This window comes from Ursus arctos, unplaced genomic scaffold, assembly GCF_023065955.2.
Source record: "Ursus arctos isolate Adak ecotype North America unplaced genomic scaffold, UrsArc2.0 scaffold_7, whole genome shotgun sequence".
NCBI classification, from domain to species: Eukaryota; Metazoa; Chordata; class Mammalia; order Carnivora; family Ursidae; genus Ursus; species Ursus arctos.
Genome location: NW_026623089.1, coordinates 55883105 through 55907290, shown reverse-complemented (window position 1 = coordinate 55907290; position 24186 = coordinate 55883105). Strand labels below are relative to the sequence as shown.

The 24186-nt window shown below is 36.0% G+C and overlaps 1 protein-coding gene across 8 annotated transcripts in view; it reads left to right on the top strand.

The window, feature by feature from the left end:
- Positions 1 to 4464: 4464 nt before the first annotated feature.
- Positions 4465 to 24186, top strand: part of MYPN (myopalladin) — a 109393-nt gene continuing 89671 nt past the window's right edge. For 2 of the 8 annotated variants that reach the window (XR_007189974.2, XM_026504320.4), the window contains exon 1: positions 17892 to 17976. The gene's annotated coding sequence lies outside the window, so the exon portion shown is untranslated. Of the gene's footprint in view, positions 4587 to 17887; positions 17977 to 21038; positions 21330 to 24186 lie in introns of those variants that run through there. The other 6 variants (XR_006410098.2, XM_044386116.3, XM_044386117.3 and 3 more) reach the window with 6 other exon arrangements.

Here is a 24186-nt window from a genome sequence, read left to right as displayed (position 1 = left end):
GCCTGAAAAATCACATGTAATGTGGTCCTTGACCAGTATGTGGGGATGTGTCCATGCCTTTGAAATTACAGTGCGCTTACTCTAGTTACTACACTTTCTAAACAGAGAAAGTTCTCAAAACACTCTGGGGTTTTTTGTGTCTTTGTGGCAGCAAAGAACAAAAATTGTTAAAGTGTCCTAACTGTGTGATAAACCATACTTTAAAATTAATTTTATCCCACAGCAATCATAAGATGAGGATTCTGTGAGCCCAATTAATAATGAACATCACCAAAGCAATAAAGTGTGAAGTATAGGATCGATACTTCTGTGGATCTTTTAAGTCTGTGTTTCCTTTTTTAAAAAAAAACAAAGTAGCGATAAAGAGGAAGAATCTCAACTATTAGAGCTTAGCAGTCAAACTTTTGGGTAGCAAATTGAATTATTTTGTTGCTAGATTTCATAGATTCTTTTATTTTTTTTAAGATTTTATTTATTTGACAGAGAGACACAGCGAGAGAGGGAACACAAGCAGGGGGAGTGGGAGAGGGAGAAGCAGCCCCCCCGCCGAGCAGGGAGCCTGATGCAGGGCTCAATCCCAGGACCCCCGGGATCATGACCTGATCTGAAGGCAGACGCTTAATGTCTGAGTCACCCAGGCGCCCCAGATTTCATGGATTCTTATAAAGATGCTTGAGGTTGAAAATTTCCAATTTAGCTGTTAGAAATTTGAAATCTGGGAAATTTGCTTTATTTTGTCCCTTGTTCCAGGTCCCACTGGAAATGTTAAATCATTAATATAACCATCAAGTCAAAGGATGAGATTATACATATACGTATATATGTACATATATACATATATATATACAGAAACATATGCACACACGTATATACATATATATATTTTTTATAACTATATTTTTAATTGACATGCCTCACTGCCCTCAAACAGGATCAGGACTAAAACTGATTATAACTACAGGTCTTTGTCAAATTAACAGTACTATTTCTTTGAACAGAAATTAGCTACAGCATGATTATCTTCATCTATTGAATCCTTTATTAATAACTTCCAAAGTAATGGTATAAAAGAAACAGCCCTGCTGTGCATCCTAATTAATTATCACTTTTTATAAGGGGAACTGACAACATATTTCAAATTCTTACTTAAGCATTAAAAATCTTATGAGGGCAGCACAGACTCTAGAACCAACTGTTAGTTGCCTTCAGTATACAGATAACTTTTATGCTTATTGATTGCAAATTTTTAAAAAATGTGTACTGCTACTTATGGTTTGGGGGGAAAAATAAAAAAGACATAATAACTGGGATCCAGAAATAAATAAAACAGACATTTTTATTGACAGATTTTCAGTAGAGTTTGAAAGTGTATTCCTATAGTCTGAATGTAAGATCTTATAGCCTGAAGGAACAGTTGAACAGTGGTGACTAGGAAGGACAGAGTGTTCCTAGAAGACAAATTATAGTTGCCACCTCCACATTGCCTAAATACAGTTTAACCACATTAAAATGACAGAAATGTTTGTCCAAGAAGAATGTCATGCAGTTCAAGCCTCTGTTTTACTTTTTAAAAAGGGAGAGGGAAATTACTCTTCGTAAACATGGGGATATGAAAAGTTGAAGTGTTGTGTGCTGTTCACTCTCAGCAAATAACAAACAGCCTCATCTGTTTAATCAGTTTCAATCAAACTGCTCCCATTCGCAAGTTCTGATAGTGTTGACAATAAAATAGAAATCCTGTGGGATGGTGGATGTTAAACTTGTTTTTAGTGTGAAAAGCATCTTTTTAAAATTTAAGGCACTGCATGATCAGCTTATCTAATTACACACTAATCTATGGTAAGGGTAAAATATCTTATCCTTCTGTAACTTAGTTACAAATAGACTGGGTGAGATGGTTTATTTAATGTAAAAACTTCTGTTTAAAATTTGAGTTTGTTTAGTATGGGAAATTCTCATTTAAAAAATTAAAATAGGCTTCATTTTAAAATATTAATGCTTATTGTTAATAATTCAAACAATTTAATAAGATACGAAGGAGAAAATAACCATCAGAAATACCACCTTAGGAGATACACATGGCTAACATTTTATTGAACATCATTCTGATATTTTTCCCTACTCCAAAGTATATTGTATGCACATAGAGGTCAATAGAAGTTTACCTAATGGATCTTGGAGCTTTGTAGCCTATTTTTCACTCAACAGGGTGCTACTCTTTCCAAGTACCGGGGGGCTTAAAGTTCATGTAGAAGACATGCCCAGACCATGAAGCTACAGGACCAATTATCCACAAATGTAAATAAATAATAGATATGTTTAGTCTTCTTTTGTTCAAGTTGAATAAAATCTTTTTTTCCCAGTGTTATTGAAATAGAATTGGCATGTAACATTGTGTGAGTTTAAGGTGTAGAATGTAATGATTTGATATACGTATGTATTGTGAAATTCTAACCACAATAAGATTAACACCTCCATTACCTCAGGAAAATCTTATTAACTTGAATGTATTCAGATGTGTCTTGTTACACTGATAGTCATCATCTGTGTTTTCACCGCCTAGAATTTTCTTCAGGTTCTTCAACCCATCTGGCTCCATAGAATAACAAAATGTTTATGGGGATATAAAGGAAAACCTTGAGATGCTGCTTAGCCTATCCATCTTGTCTATTACACTTACATATTTCTATCTTTTAAGTTAATAAGCAATTTGTTTGATTATACCAATAACATATGAAGACATAGTTGCTTTGCTTTGTAGCCATAATGATTCAAACTTTCATCCCTCCTACCACTACCTAGGTTCCAATTATCCAGCCTGGACTTCTGCCATAGCCTGTGGACTACCTATAGTCTTTACTCTTTGGTCCATCCACACAACCACTGGGGTGATATTTCTAAAATGCAGATTTGATCATATCTCCTTAAAATGTTTTATCATCTAGGCATTTAATATCCTATATAATCAAGTACTTAACCTCCTCTGCAACCTCATCCCTACCACATCCTCCAAATCATACCTTATCTTTATTTCATGAGCTATGAAAAATTCTCTCTCATACCTTCCCACATTTTCATGTTGTTTCTTTAACCTGGTGAAATTACCATTTTTCAAGACTCAGCTCAAGCAGTACTTTCCTTGTGAAGACTTGCCCCTCCCTGTCACAACTGGGGGAACCCCACCCTCTGTTGTAGAACTTGCCACTTTACAACATAATCAATTGCCTATGTTCTCCCTCACTAGACTGCTATGTCAAGGTCAGGAACTTGGATCTTTTCACCCTTGTATCCCTCAAAATAACCAAATATAAATTGTTTCTTAGTCAGATGCTCTAGTTGGCATCATTTTTATCTTTCAATAATAAAACGTGAGAAATAAATTGTTAGAAAATGTTAAGGTACCAAATCTTTCAAAACAATGTCTCCAGGGAAAAAAGATAATTAAGAAGCCCTCAATGGAGAGGATGGAACATGTATATAATAAATATCCATTAAGTATTTGTTATTGAGCAGTTGTTCTTTGTTTAGTCTATAATCTTTCTAGGGGAGGGACCTATATTATTCTTTTCCTAAAATTTCTTCCAATGCCTGGCAGAGTACTATGTTCATAGAATAATCTGAAGCCCATTTTTACTGATTAACCAAATGAGTGAATCTTCATTATATCAAAACTAAATCTCAGGGATGCCTGGGTGGCTCAGTCGGTTAAGCGACTGCCTTGGGCTTGGGTCATGATCTCGGGGTCCTGGGATCGAGTCCCGCATTGGACTCCTTGCTCAGCGGGGAGCCTGCTTCTCCCCCTGTCTTTGAAGACAGGGCTCTATCATATTGATTTTTATATTCCTAGGTCTTAAGAGAGAGCATAGAACACAAGTTTGATAAATCTGTTATCAAGATTACATTAGTGAAATACACATCTGTTTGGCTTATTATTGTATCCCTGTGACCTAAGGCAACATCTCTTTTCAAACAATTTTATTTTTTTAATTTTAATTCCGGTATAAAATACAGCATTATATTAGTTTCGGGTATACAATATAGTATATGATAATTCTATATATTACTCTGCTCATCAAGGCCAGGGTACTCTTAATCTCCTTCATCTATTTCAACCCATCCTTAAGGCAACATCTTATCCACAGTAAGAACCCAGTAAATATTTTTTAGGTAAATATGATTTGGAATCTGGATATTGGAAGGTACAACTAAAATCTAATACAAAAAAGTTTTCCTTGTTCCCTTGGATTCAGGAATAAATTCAGATTAAAATAAGCATAATTCTGAAAGATATTTATTTCTTACTATGAAATAGCTCAACCCCACAGAGGTGGGGAGGTGTAGAAGGGAGAAAAGTTGGAAAACAAACAAGTGAGACTCAGAGGAGAAAATAGCTCCTCCGAGGGGAGCCACATGCTCTGATACCCATGGCAGCCGCATGAGGAAGCAGCCTAAAATTAGCAGAATGGGCAAGCCCAGGAAGGGAAAGCCGCAGCAGCTTTCCCTGCCCTCCACAAGTGAGGTGAGGGGCCCCGAGCCCCAGGGGGAACCCTCCTTAGCCTGTGGAGCTCCACTTCAGTTTGTGCCAGGTAAGGCCCTCCCTCGGAACTCACCTTGGAAGGTAAAGCAGGAGGTTTCTTAAGGGGATGTCCAAACAATTGAAAAATTTAACATTGCCTAGTAATGAGGTGCCTCTAGGAATCTAATGATTAAGAGTGCAATCAAAGTATTCCTTATACCCGTCTTCACATAAGGTATTCAACTGAACCACACCTTTTTACCTTGTTGAACTGAGGCTCTCTGGGGTGTGTAGATGCTGGGGTTTTTTGTTTTGTTTTGTTTTGTTTTGTTTTTGAAGTGTTGGAGTAAAGGGAGAAGGCTGTCCTAAAAAATTTGTAAAACCACGTGGAAGACGAATGAAAGAAAGATACCTCCCAGTGGTATTAAAAAAAAAAAAAAAAAAGGATGAGATACTGTTGAGCCAAAAAGGAAAGATTAGAGATAACACAAATAGGACTCAGTAGGCAATGGCGTGCATATTTCACAGATGAAGTTCAGAGTAGGTGAGCTGGCTGAGGGCAGACAACAGAATTCTGGAGGGGGCCAGGATTTTCTCAGTGTGATTATTTCATAACAAGAGATCAGTGATTTATTTTATGATGCACATATGTCGTTCCCAGTGGGGGTATTCATCTATCGCTCTCCATGGTTTCTGTGAGTTCCTGGTTTCTATAGATTTCATATTATCTGCAGATTGTATATTATCTATTGTTTTTCAAAGTTACAACTCATTAATGGTAAAAATCTCCAGTGCTGTTAAGAGGGTGTCTCACAGGGTTGATCTGAAGTGATTGTGCAATTAACAAAAGAAATTCAGAACTACTTAAAAATTACAGCTGTATTGAGATATACTTCACATACCATACAATTAACCTATTCAAAGTGTACAATTCAGTGGTTTTTAGTATACTTACCAAGTTTTGCAACCATTGCCATAATTAATTTTAGAACATTCTGTCACCTCCCCACACACACACACACAAAATACCACACAAAAACTCAACCCACACCCAAAAGCAGTCACTCTTTTCATCCAACATTTCCCTCCCCAATAGTCTTAGGCAACCATGGATCTACTTTCTGTTTCTATAGATTTGCCTGTTCTGGACATTTCAGTTATTGCATATGATTTCATTATGCAATCATACAATATGCAATCTTCTGTAAGTTTTTTTTTGGTAGGGGGAGGTAATGTTTAAATGTGAAGCTACAAAGAAGAGAACCCTCTTCCATTGGGAGTATTAACTGTTGGTTCATCCTAAGAGAGAGTTGTCATTGCCTCCAGTCTCCATTTAGAGTGAGTCTTTACAACCTATTACTCTAAGATTATTCAGTTACAGCGGCACTTCAGTGCTATATATAATTATGTGATTAATAACTGTCAGTAATGATCATTTTTATTTAATGATAATCTTGGATATAACCTGATGGGATAAAGTGCATCCATTCAAGATATTGTTATATGGTATATCCTAAGGTTTAGTAAACAATAAATGAAGTAAGATGTAGCATGTCTAGAACACTGCCTGGCAGGTATTAGATTCTTAGAAAACAGCCGTATTTTCCTCTACCCCACTTTCAATGTCAAACATTCACTCATTAAACATACAGAGCAGATTTGAAGAAACTCACCCTAGCAGAATGCTATAAGTATACTAGTTACTCAATAAAAGCTTATTAAAACAGGTAAGGGAACATTTTACAGCTGTGAGCGTTTTACAGCTGTACTATTATTTCATAAAGGCTGTGGAAAACAGTTTCATATGCTGGACTAGGAGGCACCAATTTTAATTTCAAGTTCAGGCTGGTATCAACTGCAATCTTGGATAACCGATTGCTTTCTCCGATCCTCAACTTATCTACAACTCCAGACTGAGAATGATATGCTGGATCATAGCTAAAATGCCATCCCCATTGTTCATACTGTGGAAATATCTTATGGCAAGGTCTCCAAGACACTCCTGCCCTGTATTTATTTCATGGTAAAGGTCACACACTGAGTTATAGGATTGCTTCTTAGAGAAGTCTAGTTGGTTGTCCTAAGATCTTGCAGCTTGTAATTACCTTGATAGAATCACCAGGTTCTATCACCTGATCTTCAGCTGTCCAAGCTCCAGAAACCTAATTTGTTTTTCAAAATTTCTTACAGTGATCCAGTCATTTAGCAAAGTACTTATATTAACCAAACTCTCACAAAGGTTATACAGCATCCACAATTCCAGTTTGTTAATTTACAATGAGAAAAATGGCTTTATAGCAAATCAAATGTCATATTCTCCTGTCAGCTTATTTTTTTCTCTATAAGGAAATCTATTTTTAAAAAAAACTAAATTGAAATCAGAGTGTTGCCGCGTGAGCATGGATTGGAGCGATGCAGGTAACTGACCATGGCATTTGGCGGTGTTGGCCTGGGGCTCCCAGCACCGCTGTCAGGAGCAGATAGGGCTCTCTTGGATGAACACTGCTGGTTCTTTCTTCTTTGATTTCCCTTTCCTACTTATCATTCTGATTACTTCCTCAGATATAGATGTAGATGAAAATACAGATAAATTATAGAGACATTTATATTTATATACACACATATATTTGGTAGATAGATAACACTAATTAGGTGATAGCCAAATTTTGCTCTTTTTTTTTCTTCTGGTGTCCTTGGAGCTTTTTTTCTTTTTGCCTTGAGGGGAGATTTTTATTATTGTTTTTCTCTTTAGAAATATATTTAATAATATATATATTATATTATATATACATGCTTAAATATACATATAATATATATATGTTCTATATATAATACATACTTAATAGAAGTATTTAAAAAGTACAGCCAAGAAAAAATGTGAGAGAAAAATCCCCCATAATTCTACTACTTAGATAGAACCATTCAACATTTAGGAATATTTTACTCCAGAACTTTAAAAAATAAAACAGAGGGGGCGCCTGGGTGGCACAGCGGTTGAGCGTCTGCCTTCGGCTCAGGGCGTGATCCCGGCATTATGGGATCGAGCCCCACATCAGGCTCCTCTGCTATGAGCCTGCTTCTTCCTCTCCCACTCCCCCTGCTTGTGTTCCCTCTCTCGCTGGCTGTCTCTATCTCTGTCAAATAAATAAATAAAATCTTTAAAAAATAAATAAAAATAAATAAAAATAAAAAATAAAACAGAGGCATATTATAAACACTGTTTTAGAGACTGGTTTTTTTTTAATTTAATATATCATAATTATTTTTCCATGTTAAAAAAATGTATGCTGTTTTTAATTTTTTGCTATTACAAACAGTTCTTTATAAACATCCTTATAAATATATTGGAACGATTGTTCTTTTCTTAAGGCACCTAAGTTTACATACATTAGTCATTGTATGTTGATTTTCTATTTGAATTTTCAGAGTGTTAGAGGTGCTATGCTGATGCCTCCGTGTGTTTCCTATAATATAAAATTCTTCTTCAGCTCCCCCCCTTTTTTTTAAGACTTTACTTATTTATTTGAGTATGAGAGAGGGAAGAGGAGCAGAGGGGGAGGGAGAAAGACAGCTTAACCGTGCTGAACGTGGAGCCACAACCTGAGCTGAAACCAAGTCATCCACTTAACCAACTGAGCCACCCAGGTGCCCCAATATAAAATTCTATCATATTTATATATCACTTCTAAAGATTTTTTGTTTCTATATCACATATAGATTTTAAATACTTTATATATTTATATTCACGATCTCTTGACATAAACAAAACGTTTTCCTCATTTTTCAGTAACTGAAAAGATAAGTTAACTGAGTCATATAGAATGATTTGCTCAAGGTCATATTGCTAGAGAGAGAACTGGAACTAGAACCTGCTTTGTTTTTTAGGTCAGTGATTTCCAACTTGTGAGTAAGACCCCTGGACAGTCATGAAACAATTGTAAAGGGTCCACAAATCCATGTGTACATCAAGCCTTGTCTGAAAACAGAATAAACATTATTTTCTAGATAGTATTACAAGTAATAAAACATAAATTTGCTGGAAATAAGTATTAAATTAATGGTTGCTTTTTGTCCTTAAAATTTTTGAATGAATGGATTAAAAATATATCATCATTTAAGAGATCCACAACATTTTTTAAGATTATTTATTTATTTATTTATTTGAGAGAGAGAGAGAGAGAGAGAGTAGGAGCAGGGGAGGGAGGGGAAAGGGGGAGTGATGAGGAAGGGGGAGTGAGGGGGAAGGACGAGGAGGGGGAAGGGAAGGGAGAAGGATGGGGCAGGGGCACAAGCAGACTCCCCACTGAGCAGTGAGCCCCAGCAGGGCTCCATCCCAGGACCCTGAGATCATGACCCGAGCAGATGGCAGATGCTTAATCGACTGAGCCACCCTGGTGCCCCAAGAGATCCACAACATTTTTTAGTATGTCCTTGTACTTAAAAGAATTAGGAAACTACTTTCAGCCTTGCTGTAGTTCACCGTATTTGCTTTCAAGTATTATAAAATGGCTTAGAACTCTTGACAAAACCATGCTGTAAAAATATAGCCAGCAGTACATTATCTCAAAATTTCCCTTGTGATATGTAAATTTTGCTGCCCTAAGATAATCTTTCTGGGGCTTGTTCTTTAGCACGTTCAAAGAAAACAAAAAAATAAGTGACTAGAAACTGTGTAAAGATGTAAGACATGAAAGGAGGTGAGACATGAAAGGTATGCCAATAACTCTTTCTTGCCATCATTTGCAGAAGTGTCCTGGGCACTGGCAATGTAGAAGATCCAACCATAAATCACGTCACCGACTGGAGGCCTCTGTCTCCATTCTGAAGTATGAGCCATTTCACAGCTCTACAAACTCAGAGAACCTAGAACTAGCCTAATGTAGACCCTCAAAAGAGAGCCCTTACATTTCAGAGACTCATCAGAAACGAACAATTTAAGGAATTTCCCCCTAAGCTTTCTTTAAAAACACAAAAAATTTTTTGAATGTTAATAATAGGTTACCTGGAACTATAAGTGTTCAAATTAATAGGAACAGAAACTAAAATGGTTTCCAGGGGCTGGGTGTAAAGGGAAATGGGGAGTTATTGTTTAATGAGTCCAGAGTTTCAGTTTTGCAAGATGAAAAAAGTTCTGAAGATGGAATTTGGCGATGATCGAGCGACATAAACGTACTTAACACCGCAAAGCTATACGCTAAAAAATGGTTAAAATGGTAAATTTTATCTTATATACATTTTACCACAATTAAAAATAAATGCATTTTTTAAATAAATAAATTTTTAAAAGAAGAATATGTTACCGAGAGATGAGATTTCAAAATAGATTTTTGATTAGTACCCTTACTCACAATATCAAAATAGAACAGAATTATGCTAAGACATTTCATTTCTTTTGTATGAATTTGATTCAGAAATGGGTAAAAGATACTGATAATTTTTTCACATTATTTATTTATTTGAGAGAGACAGAGAACGAGTGGGAAGGGGAGAGGAAGAGGGAGAAAGAATCTCAAGCAGACCCTGCGCCAAGCACAGAGCCTGACGTGGGGCTCGATCTCACGACCCTGAGATGAGGACCTCAGCTGAAACCAAGAGTCAGATGCTTAACTGACTGCGCCACCCAGGTGCCCCAAGATACTGATACTTCTAATAATTCCTCACTCCTATGTATGTGGACACAGTTCACCAAAACTTGAAGATAAATAAAATAATAGTGATCTAGGCCAATAATAACTCAGCACTCAGATCTTTTTTTCTAGTATTGGGTTGCTGTGTAACTAAGGTAATTATTCTTTCTGTATGTCAGTGTCCTCATATGTAAAACATGAGTATTAAAACATTTGCTGACAGGACTCTGATGAGAAATAACTAACAAAAAACAATAAAATAATTTTCAAATACAGTGTTAATGCATAAGAGCATTTAAATAATAAGATTTAAAACATCACTTTTCTTTATATTTGACATCTGCCTCAGTTCGTCATCATTTCCATTCCAGCATTTACTCAATAGCTCTAATTCTGCTTTATCTTATTCTGCATGGTCTTTCTATGCATTCAACATTAGTCTATTAGATAATTCAGAATCATGGAAAGATTAAGATATTCCTCACTTCCCTAGCTTTCTCCTGCCAAAGTCACTTAACCTTAACAATTCTTTTGTTAACCTAAGTTGAATACCAATCTTGTGCTGACATCCTTTTTTAGGTCAGATGAGAAATAAGATACTCACCAGTACCCTCAATTACTATTTTCTTGTCATAAAGCACATACCATAGAGTGGATATACTGCTCTGATATTTGTCACCACTCTACTTATTTGGCTAAAGAAGTCTCGTTTGATACCTGGGTTGTCAGATCAAATTATAATTTAAATCCTTTAGCTATGTTTAGCCCGTTGGCAGTGGGTGAGTTGAGAATTTAGAATTCAGAAGCAGACGGTTCAGGAGCATGGTAACTAGATATGAAGCATGTTACCTCTATGTCATTGGTTTGAATCTGAACTCAGTTGATCACTATTGGTGTTCTATACGAGATGTAAGTGATCTGATTTGAATCTCTAATGAACAGACCCCATGTTACAAAAACTCATCACTCTTGGCACTAATTGGCATTCTTGTTGTCAGCGTCAGGAGAGAAGCCAAGGACTGAATCAGTCTGGAAACCTGGGCTGCTGCTGTGTCTGAGTCATCAGTCTCGGTGGCCATTCAGCCTTTGGCCTTTCCTTAGAGTTTACAGCTTAGCGCAACTGTGTCTTCTTTACTGCCTGGGACTTCACAAAGCTAGATTAACAGATAAATACTTAAAATATATCTTTTTATAATAAAAATAGTAATAATGACGGCTAACATTTATGGGCCACTTGCTAGAAGCCAGGCATTATTCTAAGAGTATTAACTCCCTTAATTCTCACAACAATCCTATGATAGATACTATTATTTTCCCCATTTTTTAGAGATGAGGAAACTGGGATTAAATAACTTGCCTAAGGCTTCCCACATAGTAAGTGGTGGAGTTGGTTCTCCATACAATTATTCCCTGCCTAATTATAGAACTTATTTGACTTTTTTTTTTTTTACCATATTACTATACCACTGATATATTTTTTAAAATTTTGTATTTAAACCAAACAACATATATTAATGTCTCAACTTTAAAATTGTTCATCATTCTGTACTAGTTATTATTATTTGTTTCTGAAAGAGGTGATGAATCTTTCTTAAATTTGGTTCATGTGTGTCATTATTCTGAGTTTAAGGTAAAGATCTTGATTTTACAATGGCTATTCTGCCTATCTGTTTTTTCACTGTTTGAGCTAAACATTACCTGAACTTGGAAACATTCTCTCACCTTATCTTTCTAAATTAATAGAGAAGAGATAATAAAATAAAATTCTGCCAACCACTCCATCCCCATGCACACATAGTAAATAATCACCCAAACCTCCCACTTACTATTCATACAAAATAAGAAGACAGATAAGATTTTTTTTTTAAAATCTGGGTCTCTATTCTATGAGATTTCCCAGTAGTTAAGGAGAAAAGTTTTAGTACATTGAAATGAATGACCATTAAAATAAAACTCATAAACAATTAGATCGTTTTAATGAACAAAATACATTCATTGGTTCTCACAACTAATTTTCTTAAGACTTAGTAAAATACTATTTGCTATAACTACCAGGTAGAAATAACTATAATCATTTTTTATGTTTCTTTTAGTTGCCATCTAAAGTCAGTTACTCAGAGCATGTTGTCTCTTTTGGCACATACTTATTCTTCCAATTTTGCTGACAGATAAAGCTTGGGGTATCCGCCAAAATAGCTGTTACAGAACTAAATTAATAATGTAAACTTGGCAATCAGGGTTTTACTGCTAATATATATCTACATGCAGTATGGGCATTCTAGTGCTTCCTCTGTACAAAATAATCATAATAAAGACTTCAAGCACAGTACTGTTGTTTTGTTTTTGTTGTTGTTGTTGTTTTTATTAAAGCCTAATACCCCGTACGTGATTGTAAATGACTTCAAAAAGATGAATTGCTAAGTAAATGTCTGCTTAAAATATAGTAACCATATGGTCTCTCATGCCTAATTTCCCTACGTCTAGTAATTTGCAGATAGAGATGCACGGAGGGAATTGTCCATTATTTATTGTTGCTTCAATTCCCTTAAGTTGCTTCTGTGCTGGTCAGAGATAGTGAATCATCCAAATTTCTAACGACTTGGAAGGACTTTGGAGCAAGTCACTAAATCAACATAATCCCCAAATCACTGGAGGTCTCCTTCTCATTGCTCTACATCTGCTGAGTTTTTTCTCCAAATTGATTCCTAAAGGCATTACTAACAGCGTGGATTCCTCTGGAATGTAGTGTGATATAATCAAGAAGAGCTTGGGCTTTGGCGTCATGTAGACCTGGGTGTGAATCACAGCTCTGAGTGGCCTTGTGCAAGTTTTTTCTCTGATCTTTAGTTTCCTCCTCTATAAAAATGGAATAATAATATAGTATAGCTTGGGCAATCTCAAGGTGTACTTCCTGAGACTTTTTCAGATCCCTGAATTTGCAAAACCACAGTACCATATAATTTTTTCAGTTTCATCCTCCATAAAATGGCGATAATGACCTATACTTCCTGGGTTGTTATATTAAAATAAATTATGTATTAAACATGAACAACAAAGCTTGATTGATGTGGACACTGGGCTGGGTCAACTAGGATCACTCAGAGAGCTAAATAATTTGTTCTGGCTTATCTGCCTTTCAAGAAGTCCAATTTGAAGTCAGTTACAAATAGATGAAATCTTAATCTAAATTAGAAAATATTATGTGTATTTCAAGTGTACTGTTTATTTCTGTGAAAATAGGGAGATCAGTCTGCGATTTGAGCTGGAATCCCAAAGGCGAGGGCATGAGAGTGGACAGAACTGTCCCTCAGTCATGGGCAGCAGCTAAAAACCCAAACTCAAAGAAGCAGTCTATGCTAGCAAAAAAGAGTTTGATTTTATGGAGCGAACGGAAAGCAAGGACCTGATATAAAGCAAAGGTTATGCAAAGGTTAAAAGGGGGAAGGGGTAGCAAAAGTAGTAGTAAGCCAGTTCAAGAGGATGCAAAGGTATGAAAGTGTCTCTATGGAGCACCTACGGAAAAGCTCTTAGGCAAGGCTGGGCAAACTCCAAGCCTTTTCCGAAAGCAAGGGTACCCCATATCAACTAACTCAGGAATTGTGAGCATCCACTGGGCCAAAGCACGTAGTTCCTTACTTGATGACTGGTGCGCAATGAGCATCTAATCATTTTTAGCTCCCTTCCTCAATTGAATTGATTCTTTTTTTTTAAATTTAAATGCAATTAGCCAACATATAGAATTGATTCTGGATAGTATTTCTGTGTGAAATTAATATCATAACCACCAATGACAAATCAGTTAATGCTGCTGAGAGTTTAGGTCGTTTAATCTTTCCTGGAACACAATAAATGTTCAGTAAATACTTGTAGAATTGAGTGAGTAATTTAGGACAACTCAACAATTAATGCATCATCTTATGGCATGCTATGGACAAATATTTATTAAGTGCTTACTTTGTGCCATGCCATGAGATTAAAACTCTTTGGCCTATAGAGAAATTTTTTTTATGGCTCTAATTCTCAAGGAGTTGGCCCAGTTAAATAGATAAAGCATAAACACATAAATGAAAAAATTAGTGTAATTTAGCAATATGAGAAATGTTGCTACCACTTAATTATATAATAATTTGAAGAAACAGTAACAAAAGCAGGGAGGAAAAGAAAAGGCAAGGAAATATTGATGAAACTTTTTGGAGACAGGATTTGTGTAGAAAAGGGGTAGGTATTTTATAGGATTAAAATGATCACATTTCTGTTTATACTCCTTTTTGATTGAAATTTGCACAAAATTGTGAGGCAAGTGGACTTCTACAAATAGATTTATCCCCAGCTCAGTTTACAGAGCGTTAAATTTTTGTGTTTAATTTCTCTGTGACGTTGTATGTTTACTTATCCTTTTTATTGACATTGTCACCCACATTTTGACTTAAAACTTATTGTCTAAGCCAGAAATAAAAGGAAAGTATGTCTAAGATATTAACAGACTAGGTTTTAACAGTCCATTCTCAGTTTGGAATGAAGAGCAATTGGGTGTTGAGCAGAATGAATAAAAAGGCAAAACCGAAAAAAGATTTTCCAGGTCTTCCTACATTAAAGTATGCTGCCTTTATTTGACAGGAAGTTTACTAAAGCAAGAAACACCGAATGGATAGATTCATATGCCGATAAAAATATAAACTTGGTTAGGGATGTAAAATACAAGTTCCTTCTGAGTTTTTAGTGGTTTATATTGGAGCTCTTCCTCTGTACTCTTCCCCTACTTGCCAACACGTTGCTTCCATTCATCATTTGCTAATTTCATGACAGATTTCATGTAATAAGATGATAACTTCTCAGAAATGTGTACTGGCCCTTCCTATTTCAATCAACCAATTTTACGGAATCTTTGTTGAGAAAGTAGCCTAGATGTAGCCAGATGCTATTTTCCTGTTTTCTTCTTGCTTCTGTTAAAGAAACGTCAAATTCCCCAACTCAAAGTCATAGCTTTAATAACCCTTTGCCCATCGATACATATAAAAATAATGGTGAATTTCCTCCTTTGGATGATTTCTGATTTTTGAGCTAACCTGTGTGATTACTCTTCATGAGAAGGCAGTGGGGGCCAATAAAAAGAGAATTTATTTTATTTTTTTCTTCAAATTTTTATTTATATTCTAGTTAGTTAATATATAGTGTAATATTAGTTTCAGGAGTAGAATTTAGTGATTCATCACTTACATATAACACTCAGTGGACGTCACAAGTGCCCTCCTTACTACCCATCACCCATTTAGCCCATCCCCCTCCCACCTCCCTCCATCAACACTTAGTTTGTTCTCTGTAGGTAAGAGTCTCTTGGGGTGCTTGGGTAGCTCAATCAGTTAAGCATCTGACTCTTGATTGCAGCTCAGGTCATAACCTCAGGGTCATGAGTTCGAGCTCTGTGTCAGGCTCCCTGCTCAGTGGAGGTCTGCTTGAGATTGTCTCTCCCAGATTCTCTCTCCCCCTCCCCATGCTTCTACCCCACCCCTGCCCCCGCTCATGTGCACTCTTTCTCTCTCTCTAAAATAAATAAATAAATCTTTAAAAAAAATAGAGTCTCACTGTTTGCCTCCCTCTCTTTTTTTTCCCCTTCCCCATGTTCATCCATTTTGTTTCTTTAATTCCCACATGTGAGTGAAATCATATGGTATTTGTCTTTAAAAGATGATTTGTTTTAAACTAAAGTGCCTAGATTTGAATTCACCCAGCTGTGCAGCTCACTGGTTGGGTAACTTTGGGAAAACTAAACTTCTTTAAGACTTAGTTTCCTCTTTGTAACTTGCAAGTAACAATACCTTGTAGAGTTGCTCTGAGTACTAAGTAAGAGATAACTTAGGCTACTCCTGGCTTAGAGTACATTCGGAAGAAATGTTAATTCCCATTTCCTTTCCTTCACATCATTAGTGTTAATGCGATTATTTGGGTCATGGATAAGAACACTGAACTTTGTTTTTGGCTTTCTGAGATGTCGGTGCTACCCAAAAATAGAATCTGAGTGGAATCACCCAGAGCCTGGCATACTGGTATTTAAGATATTCAGTGCTAACGTTATTAAGAGAGAATATTGCAACTGTTGTTTTCCTATCCCTAACTTCTAAAATATTTATTGACCCATATTGATGTGCTGAGAAGTAACACCAGAGCATTTAAACTTACTTTAAAAAGAGCGAAGGTCTTAAATTGTCTCAGCATAGTGACTATCATAAATAGCAACAAAAAAATAGGTTTGTCAAAGCGTTCAGACTATCTTCCAGTGCCCTACCTTTCAGCATTACTACCCAATGCTTCGTTCTACATATCAATTCACATTCTCAGCTAAAATTTTGCAGATAGTGTATCTGAAAACATTTGCCTTTTCCCTGTATTTTCTGTATTTTCTCTTCTTTTTGTTTATTAGTTTAGTCATCCAAAAAACCTCAGAGCTGGATTCAGTCAGAAAAATTATAAACTTAAAATTCTATATAGCATTCCTCTAAAATACTTCACTAAAAGAGAGTATGTTTTTTGTTCATTTTTAAAAAAACCCTTAAATTTTTTTCGCAAATACCTTAGGAATGTGAACATTTAAATATTTGCAGTGGTTATGAGCACAGACTTAGAGTTAGCCTTATGTTTAATCCCAGCTCAGTCACTAACTTGTGTGGCCTTGGGCAAATTTTTAACCTCTAAGCCTCAGGTTCTCATCTGTTAATTCTAACAGTACGTCCTTCATAGACTGTTGAAGGAATACATGAAGTAAAACATGATGTCCATAAAGAGGCTAGCATAGTGCCTCGCACACAAGTGAGGAATGTTAACTTATTTCTACTGAGATGATCTATTTATATGTGGGTTAATATAATCATATTAATGCAGTGAGAGGAGGGAATCAATTGTACACCTGGGGATTACATACTTGATACTAATTGTTGTGAATTTCTTCAGTAAAGTGTTAAATAGAGATGCTCTTTTTAAAAATTGGGGGAAGCAGATTTTCTTATTGGAAATAATACTTTCTAAAAAGTGTAAACATTGATATCAAAAGCACAAGTAAAGAAAGTCCTATTGTGTCAGGTGCCGGAGTGGCTCAGTTGGTTAAACGTCTGCCTTCAGCTCAGGTCATGATCCCAGGGTCCTGGGATCGAGTCCTGCATTGGGCTCCCTGCTCAGCAGGGAGTCTGCTTCTCCCTCTGCCCCTCATCCCCGCTTGTGCATGCTCTCCCTCTCTCTCTCTCTCTCTCTCGCTCACTTGCACGTGCAAAATAAATAAATCAGAGATTTTTTAAAAAGGAAGAAAGTCCTATTGTGTCTTCATGGAAACCACATAGTAAAGCTTTAATCTAATTACCCTAAAATTGGAGGAGCACATATTAAGTATTATAATAATCGTTTTCCCATATTATGTATTAACCATATTTTTAGTTTTGTATCAAATGAAGGTATTTACACTTGTCATATGCACCCTGTGTATAGATATTTTGCCCATTCTTATACTTTATTCTTTAAAATTCCAAACTTATGATCCTTTTTATCTAAGGAAAGATCAAGAAAAGTCTCTTTCCCTAGTCATCTTAGTCATTATCCGCCCCCACCATCCCTCCAGGCTAAGAACATCGTGCAGACTGAGTTATTAAAGTTGATCTGTAAGAGCAATCTGTTCTAAATGACTGTCCCTGGATCTGCCACGGAACCCTGTAAATACCCTTCATTACTCTGGGGGGGGAGTATCACGTTTCCTTCATGATACTTCTGTGGCTGACACAAGTCAGACAGTGAGATTTGGGCTTTGGATGATCCTGGTTGATTGATATAGGAATACTGCTTCTCCTACAGGTAACCACAAATTTTCTTCTCAGGATAATGTTTTAAAATAGGTGTTCTGTTTATAGTTTTTAAAAATGTTTATAGCTTTTGAAACTAACTGGGTTTTGGACTTAGAGCTTTTTTAATGTTTTTGGTTTTAGTTTTAGGTAAGCATTTTCAATACCGTTCAGATGAAAAAGAAGTTTGGTAGGGATTTACTTGTATTTCTCAATTACATTGTATCATGGGGTTTGGATAAGACCCTCTATAATCCACCATACATATATCATTTTGGACGGACAAGAACTTTCCTTTGGTGTGAGTATTTTTCTCATTAACAAAGGGCAGGAAATATGTACATGTCTCTGTTCTTTAAAAATAAGATATGGAAGAGTTTTTGTTCTTCTCGTTGGATACTAGAGGGGGGTAAGTCAATATAAACTTACGAATTTTAAGCAAGACTTATTGAATCTTTGGCATATGTGAGCAATTCCTTTTAAAGAATTAAAATCTACAAAAACATGGGAAAATAGGAAATACAAACTTTTGCATGAATCTACTAGCACAGAATTCTTGCACGCTGTCCTCCAAGCGAAGACTTCCTCTGTCACAGACCTTCCAGGTTCCTTGGTATTCCTGTGGATCATCCCGACGTGAGTAAATTATTTCTGTAGCTGAGTGACTGAATTAAGAACACAGCTGAAGGCAAGCACAGGATCATGTTCAAACCACAATAAACACATGTGTTGGTTGGGCCACTCAACTTTATGGGGAAGGCTTAAGACATGTAACCTTGTGTTTACTTGTCACTTCTGAAATTTCCTCTTAACTATGTTGGAATATTTTTTTTAAAGTTCAAAAAATTGTTCTTTGTATCAATAAACTCTGTTAAAATCTGAACTAGGAGATGTGTGGTACAGCGTTTATATAAGTACTACAATGATATCCAGGATAGAGGCTGCGTGACTTGGGAGAAAAAACTGATTTAAAAAAACCCAGAATTTAGAATACAAGTTTGATGCATTGTAAGCAAGGTGTCCGCAATTGCTGAATATTGTTTATTTTAAATATTTACATCCAGCTCTTTTTCAGTGTTCAAAAAATTTTGTACACTGTCCTACCATGGCATAGTTCGTATGGAAGTAGCTATGTGTTCACTTGCAGCATGTGTATGCGTTTCCCTTTGGAAAATCAAATCGTAGCACATCTATTTTTACCTGAAATAGAAGTTCCACTTTCCCATATCCCTAATAAAGAACTAGCAGCAGTTATATTGTTTAGGTCTCAAGATCTAAGTGGGATAGTGTGGGGGGGGGGATCTTTTATTGATTGATTGATTGATTGATTGATGTAGAAAAGGGGAGAAAGGCTTTTTTCTCCCTTTTATTTTAAGATTTATTTATTTATTTATTTATTTATTTATTTATTTATTTTAGAGGGAGGATTGGGGCAAGGGAGAGAGGGAGAGAGAGAATCTTAAGCTGACTTCCTGCTGAGCACCAATCCCGATGAGGGGCTAGATTCCACAACCCCAGGATCATGACCTGAGCCGAAATCAAGAGTCAGATGCTTAACTGAGTCACCCAGACACCCCAAGATCTTATCTTTAAGTAAAAAGAAATTGTTGGATCATCCACATAAATAGAAAATGTATAAACACAATTAAGTAGTCTTGAGGTTAGTATCAGCACAGGATTAGATAAGAGAGGGAAAGAATCCGTCATTAAAGATCTGGACTGCTGTGGTAGTAAAAACAACCTAGCCACATAATTCAGTTCTTTTTGTACCTTTTCCCCTCTTCAGTAATAGTTCTTTTAACCTGGATTATTTAAAAGTTTTCCTCAATTTTTTTTCACTGTGCCTGTGTAAATGCAAAGCTCCGTAAGAAGGGAGTAGTGAAACCTCTGATGTGATCACAATAAACTAAGTAATTTTGTATCTATTCAGTTTACAATAGGGAGTGTCAAGATGCCTAAAAAGGGTAAAAAGATCTCTTAGTAAATTCCATAAGGTTAAGAATTTTGGTATGTTTTGTGCCCTGCTTTATACCCAGTATCTGGTACATAGTAGGCATTTGGTAAATATTTATTGAATGAATGAATGAGAAGAATTCCTACAAACTGTTGAGTGATTTAATTAAGAAGCTAGATATAAGCCAATGTATTTCATGCTATCCAAATGTAAGAATGATCCTTCTAAAAAATAACCAATGACATTTACCTGAATTTTCAAAACGCAGGTTTCTGCCAAGATTAATGACATTACAGCACCCTTAATCTGTACCAAGCAATGGGGTTAACTTCCTTTTCCCCAAATTTTTATTCTGAAAATGTATGAAATTAATATGAAAGAACCTATACTTTGACAAAGAAGGTATTTGAGCAGATGCTGGTTTGGTTAAGCATTGTTTTTGATTGATTAGTAATGCTTGTGAAAGAAGACATCTGGCATAGACTTTTTCAAATAATACACAAAAATGTTATTCCAGAAACTAATACAAGAATAGGAGTTGTAACCTATCATGTTATATAGTCATTTTGACTTTTAAACAGTATCTGATTGGTTTTTTTTTCTGATGAAGTTTGTTCAAACTAATTTGTTACTGGGTTCACTCTCAGGCTAATGGTTTTTTTCCTCTCCATGTTGTTTTTGTTTTTGTTTTTGGTTTTGGTTTGTTTTTGTGATCTCTAATTAACAGCTTTTCATGTTAGTTATCTTCTCTGCTTTTGCTTAGCCTTTGTATGAACAGTTCCAAAACTCCACTTTAAAATGTTAAGCCTCAGCTTCATATGGCTTTTCCCAGCCAAATTTCCTAAAATGTATCAGTGCTTAAATGACAATAAATTTTCTATTAAAATTAAAATTCCTAAAAATTAAGAATTTTGATGCCTTTCAAAAATAATGCCATATTCTTTGACAGATGGAAGATGGTGTCATGAATTTAGTATTAATTCCAAACATAAATCAATAAACAACCTGGGCCTCTAGCTAGAAGTGAAATTCTGTAGGTAGAAAAACGGATTGACCCCCACCGCCCATAGGTGCTGTCCTGCTATGAAATCCCTTTGCTCAGTTTTCTCCTGTCCAATCAGGTGGAATGTTTCACAGGCACATGGTTTATACAGCTCAAAATAACTTGGGACCTGTGAGCTGACAAATGCCCTGGCTCCGGTGGTGACAGGTTGTCCAGCTGCTTACGGCCATCTTCACTGAAACTAAGGTTAACTCCTCACTCTCTATGGACGGCTACTCTCGATTTCCAAGGGCGTGAAGAATTTTCTTTTTCTCCTGTGCTTTCATCTAAAAGTTCTCCTTGGATAATTATCATCACAGTGGATTGCCTGGGTTGGACATCCTCATCTGGGTCAACTAAAAAAAGAAAGGTAATATCCAGATTTAAGTTCTCAAGTGTGTTTTGATAACAGGGCACTGACAATGGGAAAAGGGATATTTCAGAGACTCAGTTACTGTTGTTTAGAGTGAAACCTAGGATAGCTTCCTAATTATGTATGATGGGACACAAAATTTTGCGAAAAATAACGTTTTCTACATATAAAGATTTTGGAAGGGATTGATGAGACTTACAGAGATCACAGCTTCCTTGGGTCCTAAGGAAAAATACCTCAACAGAGGAAGTTGTGACATGTTACATACATCATTGGTATTTCCACACATTCGCTTATTAAAATAATGGTGTTTATATAGAGAATATGTGTGTGATGCCTATTTCCTTTTTAAAGGAAATCAAATCTAAAATAATATGACTCCATAGTTAAAGACTTTCATTTTAAATTTTTTTATCATGTAAAAGGATATGCTTGCTATATTTAGTGTTGGGAGATCTGCTCCCTGGATTAATGTACACAACAGCTGCAAAAAGTCTTGCTCAAAGGACATTGCTCTTTCTTTCTCCTTTCTCTCTCTCTCCCTCTCTCTCCCCCTCTCACTCTCTCTCTCTCTCTTCAACTGCATCAGAAAGACACTTGACAGTCAGTGGCAAGTGTTTGGCCTGGTACATTGCACTATTAGCAGTAATTAGATGCACATCTTGAATTATATTTTAAAAACCGTATAAGCAAAGAAAAAGAGAACACAGATTAATCTATTTCCATTCCCCAAAAATGAACATTAAAGCAATGGTGCTAAGAAATTTTCTATTTTATCAACAGATTTTTTTACTCATACTTGTTAAAGATACTAGAATCAATCAGTTTGAAAGAAACAAAATACCCATCCAGTTTTCTTTCTCAAAAAAATTGTGGTTCAATTACTTTCACATTGATAATGATAAAATGAATTCTACAAACTCTCAATAAAGAATTTGTCTCAGTCTCTCCTTAATAAGAACTCTTAAGTGCACGTAAAATCCATAATCCTTTCCTAGGAAATTGAGAAAGTCTATACTTAAAGCTATAATAAACATATTTTATAATAAACATGTTTAATTTTAAACAAAAATTAAGATATACTGTCTGACACATGATTTGACAGAGAAGAAAATATTTAAAATCAAGGCCATTCCAGGAAATCTGAAGCATATGCACATTATACTTATTTTGTCAGTAGACAAAATTATAGCCATTACAGAATCTTGTAATAATGGACTATGAAACAAACAGTTGGACACTATCCAAATTCTGGAAGTTTGTCTCTATCCCCACTTATAGAACATGGCTAACAATATTGGAACTCGTACTAATGTGTTCAAGGCCCAGTTCTATAGATCTGTAATTTAGAATACAAGCTCTATTACATGTTTCTATTACAGTGGGCTTAGTCCATTCAGTGGAATGGAGTCAGAACCACAATTCATGGACACCAACAATTGAATGAGTTTTTAATCCAGGCTGGGTTTTGGAATTCATAGAGATGGTTTATTCAAATTTACTTTTGAAGAAACAGGACAGCTGATAAATCACATTTCATCATGAAAGGGCTTTAATGAACTCAGGTGACAGCTAAGTTTTTCAACAGTTAATTCCTTATATGTAATAGGAGTAATGAACTCACCTTGCTAACCTGAAAATACAAGACGAATGATACTGTTAACCCCAGAATAATTACAGTAGTTTCCTTCATTGACATTGAGATTTGACAAAGGCATTGCTTGTCACCTGGTGTCATTACCTATAACAAGGCCAAAAAATGAAAGAATTATCTTAACTTTTTCCCTCTCTTAGGAGTTATAGAAGAGTCAAGCACCATGGGGGATATTTTCTTAAATTTCTATGATGCTTCCTACTTGACAAAGAGCTTTTAAAACTGCTGGGGCATTGCACTTTCGCTTAAAGGGAACAACCCAAGTACAGGTGGAATAGTCTGTTTAAAAATTTAGAACATATATTCAGCAAATGCATTTTTGGTGGGCACAAAGGTTTGTATGACTGTTTACTTGCAGTCACCAGAGTTTGTAGAGTTCATGTTTAACCAGAGTCACCTTGACAAGCTCTGCACAGGCTGCGTGTTGCATAGACCTCCACTTGAAGTCACAACGCACTATACCCTCTGGGAGCGGCCCAGCACAGCCTTCCCAACCAAGCGCTGGAACTAAAACTGGATCCCCAGATCTGGAGCCTCTTTGGGGCACATCCTCCTCTCCCAATCTAGCCAGCATGTTATGTCAATGCAATCTGGGAGGTTATCTTTTTCAAATCCTTCATCACCTAAAGAAAATTGACAGACTGAAGAGGGATGAAAGTGTTCTATTTTTTTCTTATTTTTCTTATTTAAAATGAATCTTTGAGTTAATGAGATCGACACTGTTTTCTCATTTTTGATTTCCTGTTTAAGAGCTAAGCTCACTGCTCTGGTGAGATCTTGAGAGTGATATAAAACCTCATTTTTTGTGACTACCCCCAAACCCTTTTTACATCCTAGATGCCTGAAGTCTTCTTGTTTGCCTTTCGTCAGCCTTTCCACACGTTGTAGCATTTACATTTATACAATCTCTTTGCTGTCAAGGTTAAATACTAACTTTGGGCTCTGGCTTCAGTATCCTTTGCTTTCCTATATGTTTATCCTGTTCTGTATTCGAAAACGTGCAGAAGTATGTTTCATAGAAGCCAATCTCCTTTCTTCCACTCATACTAACTCTTTACTTTCTTTCCTACCTTCCCACCTTTACCAATTCAATTAAAATAATAGTAAGATAATGGCTTGCTTACCTTTGGCCTATTATCTATAAACCCTTTCCTTTCTTTAACCCCTACCCTTTATGGAGTGTCCCGAATCAAACAGATG